Source organism: Coregonus clupeaformis, chromosome 30 (assembly GCF_020615455.1).
Source record: "Coregonus clupeaformis isolate EN_2021a chromosome 30, ASM2061545v1, whole genome shotgun sequence".
Lineage (NCBI taxonomy): Eukaryota > Metazoa > Chordata > Actinopteri > Salmoniformes > Salmonidae > Coregonus > Coregonus clupeaformis.
In genome coordinates this window covers 28913077-28930394 of record NC_059221.1, presented here as the reverse complement: position 1 = coordinate 28930394, position 17318 = coordinate 28913077, and the positions used below count along the sequence as shown (strand labels likewise).

The 17318-nt window shown below is 43.2% G+C and overlaps 1 pseudogene; it reads left to right on the top strand.

Moving 5' to 3' along the window:
• The window catches only part of LOC121546464, an 85747-nt pseudogene that overhangs the window by 67165 nt on the left and 1264 nt on the right, over positions 1-17318 (top strand).

Sequence of the window (17318 nt, the reverse complement as noted above, 5' to 3'; positions counted from 1 at the left end):
TGTGGAGAACAAGTATTTGATACACTGCCGATTTTGCAGGTTTTCCTGCTTACAAAGCATGTAGAGGTCTGTAATTTTTATCATAGGTACACTTCAACTGTGAGAGATGGAATCCAGAAAATCACATTGTATGATTTTTAAGTAATTAATTTGCATTTTATTGCATGACATAAGTATTTGATACATCAGAAAATACCTTAATATTTGGGACAGAAACCTTTGTTTGCAATTACAGAGATCATACGTTTCCTGTAGGTCTTGACCAGGTTTGCACACACTGCAGCAGGGATTTTGGCCCACTCCTCCATACAGACCTTCTCCAGATCCTTCAGGTTTCGGGGCTGTCGCTGGGCAATACGGACTTTCAGTTCCCTCCAAAGATTTTCTATTGGGTTCAGGTCTGGAGACTGGCTAGGCCACTCCAGGACCTTGAGATGCTTCTTACGGAGCCACTCCTTAGTTGCCCTGGCTGTGTGTTTCGGGTCGTTGTCATGCTGGAAGACCCAGCCACGACCCATCTTCAATGCTCTTACTGAGGGAAGGAGGTTGTTGGCCAAGATCTCGCGATACATGGCCCCATCCATCCTCCCCTCAATACGGTGCAGTTATCCTGTCCCCTTTGCAGAAAAGCATCCCCAAAGAATGATGTTTCCACATCCATGCTTCACGGTTGGGATGGTGTTCTTGGGGTTGTACTCATCCTTCTTCTTCCTCCAAACACGGCGAGTGGAGTTTAGACCAAAAAGCTCTATTTTTGTCTCATCAGACCACATGACCATCTCCCATTCATTCTCTGGATCATCCAGATGGTCATTGGCAAACTTCAGACGGCCCTGGACATGCGCTGGCTTGAGCAGGGGGACCTTGCGTGCGCTGCAGGATTTTAATCCATGACGGCGTAGTGTGTTACTAATGGTTTTCTTTGAGACTGTGGTCCCAGCTCTCTTCAGGTCATTGACCAGGTCCTGCCGTGTAGTTCTGGGCTGATCCCTCACCTTCCTCATGATCATTGATGCTCCACGAGGTGAGATCTTGTATGGAGCCCCAGACCGAGGGTAATTGACCGTCATCTTGAACTTCTTCCATTTTCTAGTAATTGCGCCAACAGTTGTTGCCTTCTCACCAAGCTGCTTGCCTATTGTCATGTAGTCCATCCCAGCCTTGTGCAGGTCTACAATTTTATCCCTGATGTCCTTACACAGCTCTCTGGTCTTGGCCATTGTGGAGAGGTTGGAGTCTGTTTGATTGAGTGTGTGGACAGGTGTCTTTTATACAGGTAACGAGTTCAAACAGGTGCAGTTAATACAGGTAATGAGTGGAGAACAGGAGGGCTTCTTAAAGAAAAACGAACAGGTCTGTGAGAGCCGGAATTCTTACTGGTTGGTAGGTGATCAAATACTTATGTCATGCAATAACATGCAAATTAATTACTTAAAAATCCTACCATGTGATTTTCTGGATTTTTGTTTTAGATTCCGTCTCTCACAGTTGAAGTGTACCTATGATAAAAATGACAGACCTCTACATGCTTTGTAAGTAGGAAAACCTGCAAAATCGGCAGTGTATCAAATACTTGTTCTCCCCACTGTATGGTTTGACACCAGCAAATTATGGTCTTTTAATGCACGCAGAGGTCATGGCCTCAGTAAATTCAGGAATTCCAAAACTCTCCTGCCAGTGATGCAACAGTGCCAATATGGTGTTTCACAGTTAGCTGGTGTTCTAAAGCCTAGTGTTTCCATTCCCCTTTAAGTTTAAGCATCAGCCAATTAAAATAGTTGACGTAGTGTCACGTGATAGAACGCTAGATTGTAGCTGGTCCCATCAGATAACCTGGCACATGTTAACCCTATGCTAACATCACCAGGTGGCAGTGATTATTTCCTGTAACACACACTCATCAAAGATGTTAAACTTCTTCTCCACAAACCAATGGAATTTCTAAAAATAAGTCAAATCGGCCACCAGAGGGATTTAGTAAACCTCCAAACTCAAGGTTTACTTTTGTTCCACTTGGTCTCTCACAAGTACCAATATGTTGCATGATGCATCCTTGACTAGCCTACTAACGTTAGACAAAATTCTAAATGTTTTCACATATGACGAAAGCACACGTTGTAGCTTATCCGTTTCACACACATCCATGTGCTTTTACGGAAAAAGATAAAGGACGTCTATACAAAGTTTTTCGTACATAGTAAAAACGTAAAAACAAGTCCAAGGGCCTTGTCAAATAGCTGTCATTTACAATGATTGACACCGCTGCCAGGTGGCGTACAGTGCTAAGGCGATTAATCTTGAATATCTGGGGTACAGGAATCATGGGTTCGAGTTCCCCTCAAGTCGAGATTGTTAAGGAAAAAACTGCTCACTGCTGGTCCTCAATGCTTGATTCAAATAAGGCATATGGATGATTATAATAATGCATATAAAACATTGTAGATGTACTGTACGTGTAGCCATTACTCTAACAGTAATGTTATGCTATTATATTTCGGTATGTTAAGCCTATGTAGAATATAAATTAATTATTAAGAAACATTCTGAGAAGTGACGGAGCATCGCTCCGGCAGCACTGATGTTAAACTCCTGTAGCAGTAGCCTATGTGTCGGTCTGCAAGAGGGACTCCAAGAAGCTCTTCCTTTAAATATACAGTGTTTGTAATCTTCATTTACAAGGTTTTGGCTGCAATTCGCTTCGCAACACACTACCAAAATAAATGTAATTCTACATTTCAAAGGAAAAAAATCTCACCTGGGATTCGAACTTGCCGCAAACGACGAAAAAGTACCAGGAGCCAGGCGCACTACATTGTAATCTAAACGTCCAGTTGAAATTTTAAGCGTATTTTAGTAACTTTGAATAGCAGATCGTGCCATTTTTTGACTTCTGTTAAGGACGCTCTCATGAAAAAGTGTTCTATCACATCCACAAGTCTAAGATCTTTGATAGGCTGATGAAAAGTTGTTACAGTAAATAATCACTGCCACCTGGTAAATATGGTCCCCGTGTGTTCAGAGAGTGAGGTGTTGGATCAGAATCAGCATTTCGGTAAAAAAAGGGAATTCCCAGACCCAGTTTTCCAGTTTTGTCAACACACCTGATTTATATTGTGAGGTGACGGCTTCACGTCCATCCTCAGGTCTGTGTAGTCTCACTGAACAATGGTGGGTCATGTAACTGAGCTGCAGTGCTTGAGTTTCACACCTTCCTCCTCGGGCTCCCTCTCCCCTCTAACAGCGGACAGAGACTGTGATGGGTACAGCAAGGCAGCTTGGGACTACTGTAGAATCTATAACAATAGTTTATAACAAGTAGGAACAAACCTGAAGGGGTCTGGATTGTGCACCTGTTATTGTGTCTGGCTAATTTGTGTCTGGCTCAATTCATATTTGTTTAAGATTGTAGCCTAAAGCTATAGCATGATTTCATAGTTTAATGCCTGCAACATTGACCACATTGACATGACATTCAAACAATGGTTCTCAATGGGAGTTGAGCCTACCATTTCCCCATTCTCTTTAGTGAGTATAATGAGCCTGTACCTAGCTTGCTCTTGGCTCAGTGCAGGGCCACCCCGGGTTAGCCCCCCTTGGTCCGAGGACTGATACATTTCTCCCTTTCCCTTCCTGTTACCTGGGAGATGGGCCGGGAGCCGGAGCAAAGAGGTGATTGAATTTCCTGTAATTAAAATGAGAAGCAGAGAGAGACAACAGAGAATAATGGATGCTTGTCCCCAGCCCATTGACTCCGGGAGAGGAGAGGTGCCCTTTGTACACAGTTTACCTTTTGAGGTAAATGCTCTAGCCGATATGCTATGATGGCTATCAATCTCATCAGACTATGGTAATATAATGACTGTTGGTTTAAACAAGCATTTGATTGTTTCAACTTATCAATCACATACAGTACCAGTCAAAAGTGTGGACTAACCTACTCATTCCAGGGTTTTTCTTTTCTTTTTACAATTTTCTACATTGTAGAATAATAGTGAAGACATCAACACTATGAAATGACACATGGAATCATGTACAGTGGGGAGAACAAGTATTTGATACACTGCCGTTTTTGCAGGTTTTCCTACTTACAAAGCATGTAGAGGTCTGTAATTTTTATCATAGGTACACTTCAACTGTGAGAGACGGAATCTAAAACAAAAATCCAGAAAATCACATTGTATGATTTTTAAATAATTAATTTGCATTTTATTGCATGACATAAGTATTTGATCACCTACCAACCAGTAAGAATTTCGGCTCTCACAGACCTGTTAGTTTTTCTTTAAGAAGCCCTCCTGTTCTCCACTCATTACCTGTATTAACTGCACCTGTTTGAACTCGTTACCTGTATAAAAGACACCTGTCCACACACTCAATCAAACAGACTCCAACCTCTCCACAATGGCCAAGACCAGAGAGCTGTGTAAGGACATCAGGGATAAAATTGTAGACCTGCACAAGGCTGGGATGGGCTACAGGACAATAGGCAAGCAGCTTGGTGAGAAGGCAACAACTGTTGGCGCAATTATTAGAAAATGGAAGAAGTTCAAGATGACGGTCAATCACCCTCGGTCTGGGGCTCCATGCAAGATCTCACCTCGTGTGTCATCAATGATCATGAGGAAGGTGAGGGATCAGCCCAGAACTACACGGCAGGACCTGGTCAATGACCTGAAGAGAGCTGGGACCACAGTCTCAAAGAAAACCATTAGTAACACACTACGCCGTCATGGATTAAAATCCTGCAGCGCACGCAAGGTCCCCCTGCTCAAGCCAGCACATGTCCAGGCCCGTCTAAAGTTTGCCAATGACCATCTGGATGATCCAGAGGAGGAATGGGAGAAGGTCATGTGGTCTGATGAGACAAAAATAGAGCTTTTGGTCTAAACTCCATTCGCCGTGTTTGGAGGAAGAAGAAGGATGAGTACAACCCCCAAGAACACCATCCCAACCGTGAAGCATGGAGGTGGAAACATCATTCTTTGGGGATGCTTTTCTGCAAAGGGGACAGGACGACTGCACCGTATTGAGGGGAGGATGGATGGGGCCATGTATCGCGAGATCTTGGCCAACAACCTCCTTCCCTCAGTAAGAGCATTGAAGATGGGTCGTGGCTGGGTCTTCCAGCATGACAACGACCCAAAACACACAGCCAGGGCAACTAAGGAGTGGCTCCGTAAGAAGCATCTCAAGGTCCTGGAGTGGCCTAGCCAGTCTCCAGACCTGAACCCAATAGAAAATCTTTGGAGGGGAGCTGAAAGTCCGTATTGCCCAGCGACAGCCCCGAAACCTGAAGGATCTGGAGAAGGTCTGTATGGAGGAGTGGGCCAAAATCCCTGCTGCAGTGTGTGCAAACCTGGTCAAGACCTACAGGAAACATATGATCTCTGTAATTGCAAACAAAGGTTTCTGTACCAAATATTAAGTTCTGCTTTTCTGATGTATCAAATACTTATGTCATGCAATAAAATGCTAATTAATTACTTTAAAATCATACAATGTGATTTTCTGGATTTTTGTTTTAGATTCCGTCTCTCACAGTTGAAGTGTACTTATGATAAAAATTACAGACCTCTACATGCTTTGTAAGTAGGAAAACCTGCAAAATCGGCAGTGTATCAAATACTTGTTCTCCCCACTGTAGGTACCAAAGAAAGTGTTAAACAAATGAAAATATATTTTAATTACAGGGAAAGGGAGAAATGTATCAGTCCTCGGACCAAGGGGGGCTAACCCGGCTGGCCCTGCACTGAGCCAAGAGCAAGCTAGGTACAGGCTCATTATACTCAATAATTAGATTCTTCAAAGTAGTCACCCTTTGCGTTGATGACAGCTTTGCACACTCTTGGCATTCTCTCAACCAGCTTCATGAGGTAGTCACCTGGAATGCATTTAAATTAACAGGTGTGCTTTGTTAAAAGTTAATTTGTGGAATTTATTTCCTTCTTAATGTGTTTGAGCCAATCAGTTGTGTTGTGACAGGGGGTGGGGGGTATACAGAAGATAGCCCTATTTGGTAAAAGGCCAAGTCCATATTATGACAAGAACAGCTCAAATAAGTAAAGAGAAACGACAGTCCATCATTACTTTAAGACATGCGGAACATTTCAAGAACTTTTAAAATGTCTTCAAGTGCAGTCGCAAAAACCATCAAGCGCTATGATAACTGGCTTTAATGAGGACCGCCACAGGAAAGGAAGACCCAGAGTTACCTCTGCTGCAGCAGATAAGTTCATTAGAGTTAACTGCACCTCAGATTGTAGCCCAAATAAATGCTTCACAGAGTTCAAGTAACAGACCCGTCTCAACATCAACTGTTCAGAGGAGACTGCGTGAATCAGGCCTTCATGGTCGAATTGCTGCAAAGAAACCACTACTAAAGGACACCAATAAGAAGAAGAGACTTGCTTGGGCCAAGAAACACGAGCAATGGACATTAGACCGGTGGAAATCTGTCCTTGGTCTGGAGTCCAAATTGGAGATTTTTGGTTCCAACCGCTGTGTCTTTGTGAGATGCAGAGTAGGTGAACGGATGATCTCCTTGCTTTGGATAAAAGCGTCTGCTAAATGGCATATTATTATTATTAAGGACTATTCGACCAAGGAGAGTGATGGAGTGCTGTATCAGATGACCTGGCCTCCACAATCACCCGACCTCAATCCAATTGAAATAGTTTGTGATGAATTGGACCGCAGAGTGAAGGAAAAGCAGCCTACAAGTGCTCAGAATATGTGGGAACTGCTTCAAGACTGTTGGAAAAGCATTCCTCATGAAGCTGGTTGGGAGAATGCCAAGTCTGCAAAGCTGTCATCAAGGCAAAGGGTGGCTACTTTGAGAATATAAAATATATTTTGATTTGTTTAACACTTTTTTGGTTACTACATGATTCCATATGTGCTATTTCATAGTTTTGATGTCTTCGCTATTATTCTACAATGTAGAAAATAGTTTAAAAAATAAAGAAAAACCCTTGAATGAGTAGGTGTGTCCAAACTTTTGACTGGTCCTGTATGCAGGCTTTTTCAGGTACTAATATGCTAGCCTCTTTCTGACATGCAACCTCCTTTTGTATTTCATCCTCTGTAAAAGTGCATCATGCTAAACTCAGTGTGTTGTAGCTTTTTTAGCAAGCTATCCTGTTTTTATTTTTTGTTTAATTTCTGTTAAGGCTCTCAAAGGCTGTTTCCCAGACACAAATTAAGATTCTCCATTGAGCATGATTTTTAGTCCAGTATTAGACTTAATCTGTGTCTGGTAAACCGGCCCTTAGTCTTTCTGTTTCGGTTTCAGCTCTCTAAAGGCTCTTGTTCTCGCTTGTTCCATCACCTCTGTGCCTCTGTGTCAGTTCTGTACAGGTGCGCTGAAGCACAGCTCATCGGAGGTGAGAGAGATGGCCGTGCGCATCGTCCTGGCCATTTACCGCCTGCACAAGAAAGCCGTCTTCAACTACCTCCCGGCCAACGACACACGCAAGAACATCCTCTACAAGAACATCTTTGACTGCTTCGCCAGGATCGACAGGTGGCCGGTAGAATCCCAGGCAAGGCTCGGCCCGTCTGTGTGTTTGAATGAGTCATGACGTAATGTTGGACACGCTGCAATTCTGAACACGTTCTCACAGTTGTTAAGGGATGGGTGACAAGCTGCTTCTTTTCTGTCGCTTGTGTTCTCTCACCTCATTAGAGAGGAGGGTATCCCAGTCCCATTGTGTGTAACGAACGTGCTGCTATTAAGTAATGTTCCACTGCGTAACGTCTGGCCTGTCTCACTGGGTGAGTTAAGGACACATCGTCATCATTGCAGTGGAGTCTGTCTGCAAGGCTCCCAGACATGACTGGGCTGTTAGAGAAGCATGGGCAAACACACACACACACACACACACACACACACACACACACACACACACACACACACACACACACACACACAGACAGACAGAGAGAGAGAGAGAGAGAGAGGGAGAGAGGGAGAGAGGGAGAGACTTATACCATGGCATTAAGTGTGTCACTATGCTTCTTTCATTTTGTTTCAGAAGTCAAAGAAGGGAGGCGCACAGCAGGAGAGGGAGAAGGAAGAGATCCTCAGTCTTCATGAGCAGCTGGCTGCCTTGAAGGAGATCAGTGTAGGTGAAGTTGTCATCATTGCACCTATTACCTCATTTCCTTCAACAGGCCAGCGTGTCTGTGTCACTCCTCCTTGTGCCCTCATTCCACTCCCCTTATTCCACTGTACTGTATTTCCATTGTATAGACAACTGAATTAAATAGAATACACACGTAATAGTCTCTATGGTATTGATTTGAATATTTCCAAAATACAATTAATCATATGTACCATTGCTTGGTAAAATGTATTGGGATAGAAACACAGTTATATGGTGTTACTAAACTTTTTAGACCGTATTTATGCAAGAAATTGAATTTACATTTTTGGGGGGATAAAGGAGAAGGGCAATTCCAAAGCAGAAAAGGAGAAAGAGGCTGTAAAAGCTATAAAACCAGGTCTGTATGAAGGTTGAAAGAACCCTATCCTCAACCACTGTTCACACGTACACTAACTTTGATAAACCCACCTCAATGCCAAAAAAGGTTTCATTTTGGCCAAAACCCATTGTGGATCACGTTCCTTGTTCTTACGGTAGAATGCTGTTTGCACCACTTTGAGGCACTCTTTTAGGGACTACAGTACACCGTCCCTTTAATTTGTAGTGACAGGTGAGAAATGTGTGCCTGTTGCTTTGCAGGTGTCAAAAAGGCACCCCAAAACAACCCGTCAGATGCAGGAGATGACCAGTCTTCATTTGTCAACGACTTAGACAAGTGAGTGTTCATGCACAGCAACTTCCGAAAGCTTTCAAGCTATGAAGCTGACTGAAATTCTGTTAAAATAGCCTAATACATAAAATAATGCAAAACACCTAATGGGGAACATAGAATGCCTTTGAATTTAATGCTTCAGCCTGAGTATATTCTGAATGTTTCAGCCTGTAACATTCATAATGTGTTTCAGCCTGTGTATATTCTGAATTGGTTTCAACCTGTATATATAATTGTTTCAGCATGTGTGTATATTCTCATTGTGTTTCAGTTAGTGTGTATGTTTACAATGTGTTTCAGCCTCTGTATATTCTGCGGTGATAAGGATGAGTCCTTTACTGAGGATGGACTGGACCTGCAGTATTGGAAGCATTGTCCTATGCTGCGCCGCTGTGACCAATGTAGACAGGTACGCAAAGGCCAGCATGGCTCCAAACTGGGTTTAAATGGGTAACTTCCAAGGCCACTTGCAAGTAAATTCTATCTATGAAATGACAAAATGACCCATGATTGATTAAGGGCCATGAGGATGGTAGGGAACCAGGAGGAGCTTTGGGTGTAGTGAGGATATGACAGTGCAGTGTGTTGAAACATTGAAGTGTGGTTTTGTGTGTCCTTGTGTTGGAGGCTGAAGTTTCTAAAACAATACTATGGCAGTGTTATTATAAAGAGAATAAACAAAATCAGCCAGGAAATCAACTCTGAACATGCTTGTTTTGGCAGGCCAACTACAGAGACATTCAACGTACACTACATTACCAAAAGTATGTGGACACCTGCTCGTCGAACATCTCATTCCAAAATTATGGGCATTAATATGGAGTTGGTCCCCCCTTTGCTGCTATAACAGCCTCCATTCTTCTGGGAAGGCTTTCGACTAGATGTTGGAACATTGCTGCGGGGACTTGCTTCCATTCAGCCACAAGAGCATTAGTGAGGTCGTGCACTGATGTTGGGCGATTAGGCCTGGCTCGCAGTCAGCGTTCCAATTCATCCCAAAGGTGTTCGATGGGGTTGAGGTCAGGGCTGTGTGCAGGCCAGTCAAGTTCTTCCACACCGATCTCGACAAACCATTTTTGTATGGACCTCGATTTGTGCACGGGGGCAATGCCATGCTGAAACAGGAAAGGGCCTTTCCCAAACTGTTGCCACAAAGTTGGAAGCACAGAATCGTATAGAATGTAATTGTATGCTGTAGCGTTAAGATTTCCCTTCACTGGAACTAAGGGGCCTAGACCGAACCATGAAAAACAGCCCCAGACCATTATTCCTCCTCCACCAAACTTTACAGTTGGCAGTATGCATTGGGGCAGGTAGCGTTCTCCTGGCATCCACCAAACCCAGATTCGTCCGTCGGACTGCCAGATGTTGAAGCGTGATTAATCACTCCAGAGAATGTGTTTCCACTGCTCCAGAGTCCAATAGCGGCGAGCTTTACACCACTCCAGCCGACGCTTGGCATTGCGCATGATGATCTTAGGCCTCTGTGCGGCTGCTTGGCCATGGAAACCCATTTCATGAAGCTCCCGACGAACAGTTATTGTGTTGACATTGCTTTCAGAGGCAGTTTGGAGTGTTGTAACCGAGGACAGACGATTTTTACACGCTACGCACTTCAGCACTCGGCGGTACCGTTCTGTTAGCTTGTTGGGCCTACCACTTCGCAGCTGAGTCGTTGTTGCTCCTAGATGTTTCCACTTCACAAAAACAGCACTTACAGTTGACAGAGGCAGCTCTAGCAGGGCAGAAATTTGACGAACTGACTGGTTGGAAAGGTGGCATCCTATGACGGTGCCACGTTGAAGGTCACTGAGCTCTTCAGTAAGGCCATTCTACTGCCAATGTTTGTCTATGGAGATTGCATGGCTGCGTGCTCGATTTTATACACTTGTCAGCAATGGGTGTGGCTGAATGAGCTGAATGCACACATTTTAAGGGGTACAGTCATGGTCAAAAGTTTTGAGAATGACACAAATATTCATTTTCACAAAGTCTGCTGCCTAAGTTTTGATGATGGCAATTTGCAGAATGTCATGAAGAGTGATCAGATGAATTGCAATTAATTGTAAAGTCCCTCTTTGCCATGAAATTGAACTTAATCCCCAAAAAACATTTCCACTGCATTTCAGCCCTGCCATAAAAGGACCAGCTGCCATCATGTCAGTGATTCTCTCGTTCACACAGGTGAGAGTGTTGACGAGGACAAGGCTGGAGATCACTCTGTCATGCTGATTGAGTTAGAATAACAGACTGGAAGCTTTAAAAGGAGGGTGGTGCTTGAAATCATTGTTCTTCCTCTGTTAACCATGGTTACCTGCAAGGAAACACGTGCCGTCATCATTGCTTTGCACAAAAAGGGCTTCACAGGCAAGGATATTGCTGCTAGTAAGATTGCACCTAAATCAACCATTAATCGGATCATCAAGAACTTCAAGAAGAGAGGTTCAATTGTTGTGAAGAAGGCGTCAGGGCGCCCAAGAAAGTCCAGCAAGCGCCGGGACCGTCTCCTAAAGTTGATTCAGCTGCGGGATCGGGGCACCACCAGTGCAGAGCTTGCTCAGGAATGGCAGCAGGCAGGTGCGAGTGCATCTGCACGCACAGTGAGGCGAAGACTTTTGGAGGATGGCCTGGTGTCAAGAAGGGCAGCAAAGAAGCCACTTCTCTCCAGGAAAACATCAGGGACAGACTGATATTCTGCAAAAGGTACAGGGATTGGACTGCTGAGGACTGGGGTAAAGTCATTTTCTCTGATGAATACCCTTTCCAATTGTTTGGGGCATCCGGAAAACACCTTGTCCGGAGAAGACAAGGTGAGCGCTACCATCAGTCCTGTGCCATGCCAACAGTAAAGCATCCTGAGACCATTCATGTGTGGGGTTGCTTCTCAGCCAAGGGAGTGGACTCACTCACAATTTTGCTTAAGAACCCTCCATGAATAAAGAATGGTACCAACACATCCTCCGAGAGCAACTTCTCCCAACCATCCAAGAACAGTTTGGTGACTAACAATGCCTTTTCCAGCATGATGGAGCACCTTGCCATAAGGCAAAAGTGATAACTAAGTGGCTCGGGGAACAAAACATCGAACTTTGGGTCCATGGCCAGGAAACTCCCCAGACCTTAATCCCATTGAGAACTTGTGGTCGATCCTCAAGAGGCGGGTGGACAAACAAAAACCCACAAATTCTGACAAACTCCAAGCATTGATTATGCAAGAATGGGCTGCCATCAGTCAGGATGTGGCCCAGAAGTTAATTGACAGCATGCCAGGGCGGATTGCAGAGGTCTTGAAAAAGAAGGGTCAACACTGCAAATATTGACTCTTTGCATAAACGTAATGTAATTGTCAGTAAAAGCCATTGACACTTATGGAATGCTTGTAATTTTACCTCAGTATACCATAGTAACATCTGACAAAAATATCTCATAACACTGAAGCAGCGAACTTTGTGAAGACCAATACTTGTTTCATTCTCAAAACTTTTGACCACGACTGTACACATACTTTTGTATGTATAGTGTATATCCTTACTTCTCCAGTGTACACCATGCCACGATGCCATGTTTCAGATTAAGCTCTCATAGGGATTTCATCTGTCATTTTCTGTGGGCATTTTGTGGTTGTGTGCTGGGCAACTCATGTTTCTCTTTTCTTTCAGCCCCTGTCTCGGGCAAAGGCTTCAACCACTGTCCTTTGTGTCACAACAACTTCATGCCCAGACAGGTGGTGAGATAGTGTTGCACTCCCACAGATTATATAATAAAGGACCACCGATACTGGCCTTGGTCCTTTTCACTGGAGCCAATCACTGTTATACTAACTGCAAGTAAGATATTAAATGACTTACAGTACTTCTCGTCGAATCAAGAAATATGCCAGCATTACATTCAATTTTATTGTATTAAAATTATCAGTTGGGATGAGTTTTCATAATATTTAGCAATTTCCACTAAGGCAGGTAGATGTTGTTTTAGGCCGGGATTCAATCCAATCGTGCTTTGTTGTCTATGCACCTTTCTAAAGGCATTCGTGGAGACCACATTCACAATAAACACTGCATGTGGCCTTAGTTTTACCTGTGTCACCTTTTGAGATGAGGGAAAAAAAGTGGCACAGGCCTAAGGTGAATGAGACAGTAGGCTAAAAGGCAAAGTATGTAGATAGATAGACATAAAGGTGGTTTAGGAAATGTAAGGACATTCACAACCACTGGCACAAACCTAGTTCCTCTCTCTTTTCCTACCTCTGTTATTGGGCTGCCTGTCAATCTCCCACCACTCTGAGTGCTGCCAATGTTAGGCTTGAGGACCAAACAGCTGTGTGGAAACCATTATTGTCTGTCACGCCGGACTCCAAAGCCCTCACTTCAAAAGAGCAATTTTATTAATCCAAAGCAAAAGAAAATGTGACAACTCTTTTGCATTATGATTTATTATGGAGGGATACAAAATAAAGTATTAAAGAGATGGCCATTTGACATAGAGATGTGAATTCAAAATGTAATATGTACTTATAATGGCCTATGTATTCAATGTCTTAAATGTGACAACCTCCACAACACTATCCATTTTCCAAATTCTCCTACATGGTAAAGTGAACGTGAGAGTATTAAATATCAATAACAGCATTTAGAAAATATGGCCCTGGAGTCCCCTTACAGAAAAACCACATGAATTTCACGTGATCACGTGTGAAGTGTTCCAAAAACACGTTTTCATGTGATCACATGTTATCTTATGTGAAGTTAATGTGATAACATGTGACATGTAAAGCAACATGAAACTACAATTCTAAAAATGTGATCACTGTGAAGGGTTCCAAAAACATGTTTTCACATGATTTCACGTGAAATTTTACGTGGAATCATGTGATTTAATACACATGTGAAATCATTTGTTGTTTCTGTAAGGGTCGTACAGTCAGAACTAATCCATCCAACCCATTCACTTCCCTGTGGTTGGAAATTTGGATGCACATGACTGTCATCCCGTAAAACGGTGAAAGACGTAATCGCGGTGTCGCCTTTCGGTTGTCTTCTCTGCTGTTTTTTCCCCTTTGTTTTCCCTTTTCAATCATGCAGTTTGGTGTTACGGCCAAGTGTCTCCTTCCGTACTCAATCCCTCCATCTGATACTGTGTCGTGGAAATTCTAATCAATAATGAGGAGAGATAAGGTCGACCACCAATTAAGATATATTTCTTTATTCAAAACGTATTAATAAGGGAGCAGGTCACACCACACACACACACAAGTGAATAGAGTGAGTGCTCTGCAATAGTGAAGCTGGCCGAGAGCTCCGAAATACAGAGAATACAAATATATTTTATAGCAAAGATACACCCTCTTAGTCTACATGACAAACAGCAGATGTGTGGAATGGGTCAAAAGGTGAGGCTTGGTATATGAGGAAAAGAGTATCCCCCAGCCAGATAGCATTTGCTGTGACGACTGTTCTTATTGTATAGAAAACAGAGTTTGGCCCCTAGACAAGGTTCCTCTCATCATTATCCATACCTGAGCCATCTCCTCTCTGGTACCTCCCGTACACAAACACCAACTCATTCTATGGAATGCAGGCTCAGTCAGACCGGAGAGCTCATTCACATGCACTACTAATCATAGAATGGAATGTGGTTGTTGGTTTTATCACCTTTATCACCAAGCCGTCATAAATCAATTGCCAGCCCAAGGTCAACTGAGTTCACACAGACACAGATGAGAGTTATTTTCAGATTGAAGTATTCATGGGTCCTTGCTGTAGTAGAAAGACCTATTAAAACAGCAACTTTAAAATAGTAGATACATCATTCATTTTAGAGGGTAGCATTTCCCATGTTCGATATGGTTTGGCAATGAATGACCATATCAGCTACAGGTGCGTGGTTTTCAAATAGGTAGACTGTGGATTGTCAAGTGCTTATGGACATATAACAAAAGAAGCTTAAATAGTAAGAAAGATGCTCTTTATTGAAGGATATTTGAATAGAACATTTGAGCTGCATGCTCAAATGCATGTTCTACACTAAGCCTCCTTTTTGGGGCAATTTGACAGTGAGCGACTCTTCTCTATGTGACATTTGGAACCTGTTTGGTGACATCCATCTACTATTGTCATGTCATGTGTATCAGACAATCAAGCAAAGATTGAAACTGTCTTTCAACAACGATGGCTCTCTTTAAACACGGACAGTGTCCTCCTCACACACGGACAGTGTCCTCCTCACACACGGACAGTGTCCTCCTCACACACGGACAGTGTCCTCCTCACACACGGACAGTGTCCTCCTCACACACGGACAGTGTCCTCCTCACACACGGACAGTGTCCTCCTCACACACGGACAGTGTCCTCAGATTTTTAAAGAAGCACTGAGGCACATTTTCAGGAAGCACTCAAGCAGCGCTGCCCCATTCATTCTCCCTCACCTCTCACACACTACATCGTACGTTCGGCAAGGAAAACTCTGTAGCAGTTGAACGTCTGCAGCCGAGGCCCTCGCCTGGTGTGCCAGATGAAAAGCCCCAGTGTTGAAGCCAAGTCGGCCATTAGGGGTCTGACACCGGCCCACAGTGCTGCTGCACAGGGGCTGGATAGAGGGAGAGAGTCAGGGGACTCGCAGGGCAGCAGCAGACTGACTTGCTCTTTGTCCTCCAGGCCTGGAAGGCTCACCTCATGGGCCGAGAGGGCTGTAAACAGAACTCACGGAGGACTGCGGTATCGCAGAGAGCCCAGCAGGCACAAGGTAAGCCATTCATACACCCACTTACCCCCCTGCTCTTCCACCCAAAAGCCTGGGCTAGTGTTAGACCCATGGAATGGGCCCATGCTACCTGTTGGTCAAATATATAGCGGTGTTCCTGTCTCATACCAAGAGTTGCATTGAAATGGTGACTTATATCAATAGTGAGTATAGTAAATAATGTGTGTTTGCATTTTTGTGAGTTCATAAAAACTGGAAAGGCCAGTAATACTTTCAAAATGCAAAACCAATGAGTGCATGTGAATGATCAGTATGTGCTCAAGTAACATGCATACATTTACATTTCTGCATGTAATCTGTTTACACTCTTTCACTAAACGTTTCTGTTGTTTTGAATGATTGTCCTTTCCCTTCCTCCTAACCTCTGCCAGCACAGGAACCTTCATGTTCTTTCAGATGTCCTTCGTGTCCCATATACTAGTGTGTCCAATTAAAAACGCATATTTTGACCAATGGGTAGAATTGTGTAGATAATCCTCTAAAGAAAACAATGGTCAAACCCTCATGTCTCTATAATAATCAGTTCAAAAGTTATTTAAGTTTTTACCCTTGTAGGATGGCAAAAATTAGGGTGACTAAATCAATGGAGGCCAGAGTTAAAAAGTGGTAGAAAATAAGGGCTTCAGCTCAGCTGGATAAAGGCTTCAGCTCAGCTGGATGCTGTGTGAGAATTAACTACCTGACAGGCTCACTTTCCCGTTGAACTCATCATCTTTCTTCTCGAACCCGCAAGACATATAAAAATATGAAGGTAAGATGGATATAGATTTTTAGACATTACATAGTATTTTCATATTTTAGTAAACACTTTTCATATGTAAAATTCCTGTTCTTTTTCGAAATGTTCTCACAAAAACAAGTATCTCTGAAATGTAAACGGAGCACTCAGCGTACCGCAACCTTTTTCTTTTCAAAGCCTTTTACATTTAATTCAGATAGTAATGCTAACTTTGCGACCTGCGGAAACAACTTTGAAGACGACCAACACAACATGTCAAATCCTCAAAGTTCCTGAGAGAAAGCTGCACCACTCTGTCAACTGAGCTCTGTGCTTATTATCGGATGTATTAGATTACGAAATCTGACTTTTTATAACATAAGGAAGTGAAATGTCATCAGCAAAGCACATTGTCACCCACTCTGGGCAGAATGGGTGAACATCCTACATATACAGTGGGGGAAAAAATTATTTAGTCAGCCACTAATTGTGCAAGTTCTCCCACTTAAAAAGATGAGAGAGGCCTGTAATTTTCATCATAGGTACACGTCAACTATGACAGACAAATTGAGAAAAAAAATCCAGAAAATCACATTGTAGGATTTTTTTTAAATTTATTTGCAAATTATGGTGGAAAATAAGTATTTGGTCAATAACAAACAAGCAAGATTTCTGGCTCTCACAGACCTGTAACTTCTTCTTTAAGAGGCTCCTCTGTCCTCCACTCGTTACCTGTATTAATGGCACCTGTTTGAACTTGTTATCAGTATAAAAGACACCTGTCCACAACCTCAAACAGTCACACTCCAAACTCCACTATTGCCAAGACCAAAGAGCTGTCAAAGGACACCAGAAACAAAATTGTAGACCTGCACCAGGCTGGGAAGACTGAATCTGCAATAGGTAAGCAGCTTGGTTTGAAGAAATCAACTGTGGGAGCAATTATTAGGAAATGGAAGACATACAAGACCACTGATAATCTCCCTCGATCTGGGGCTCCACGCAAGATCTCACCCTGTGGG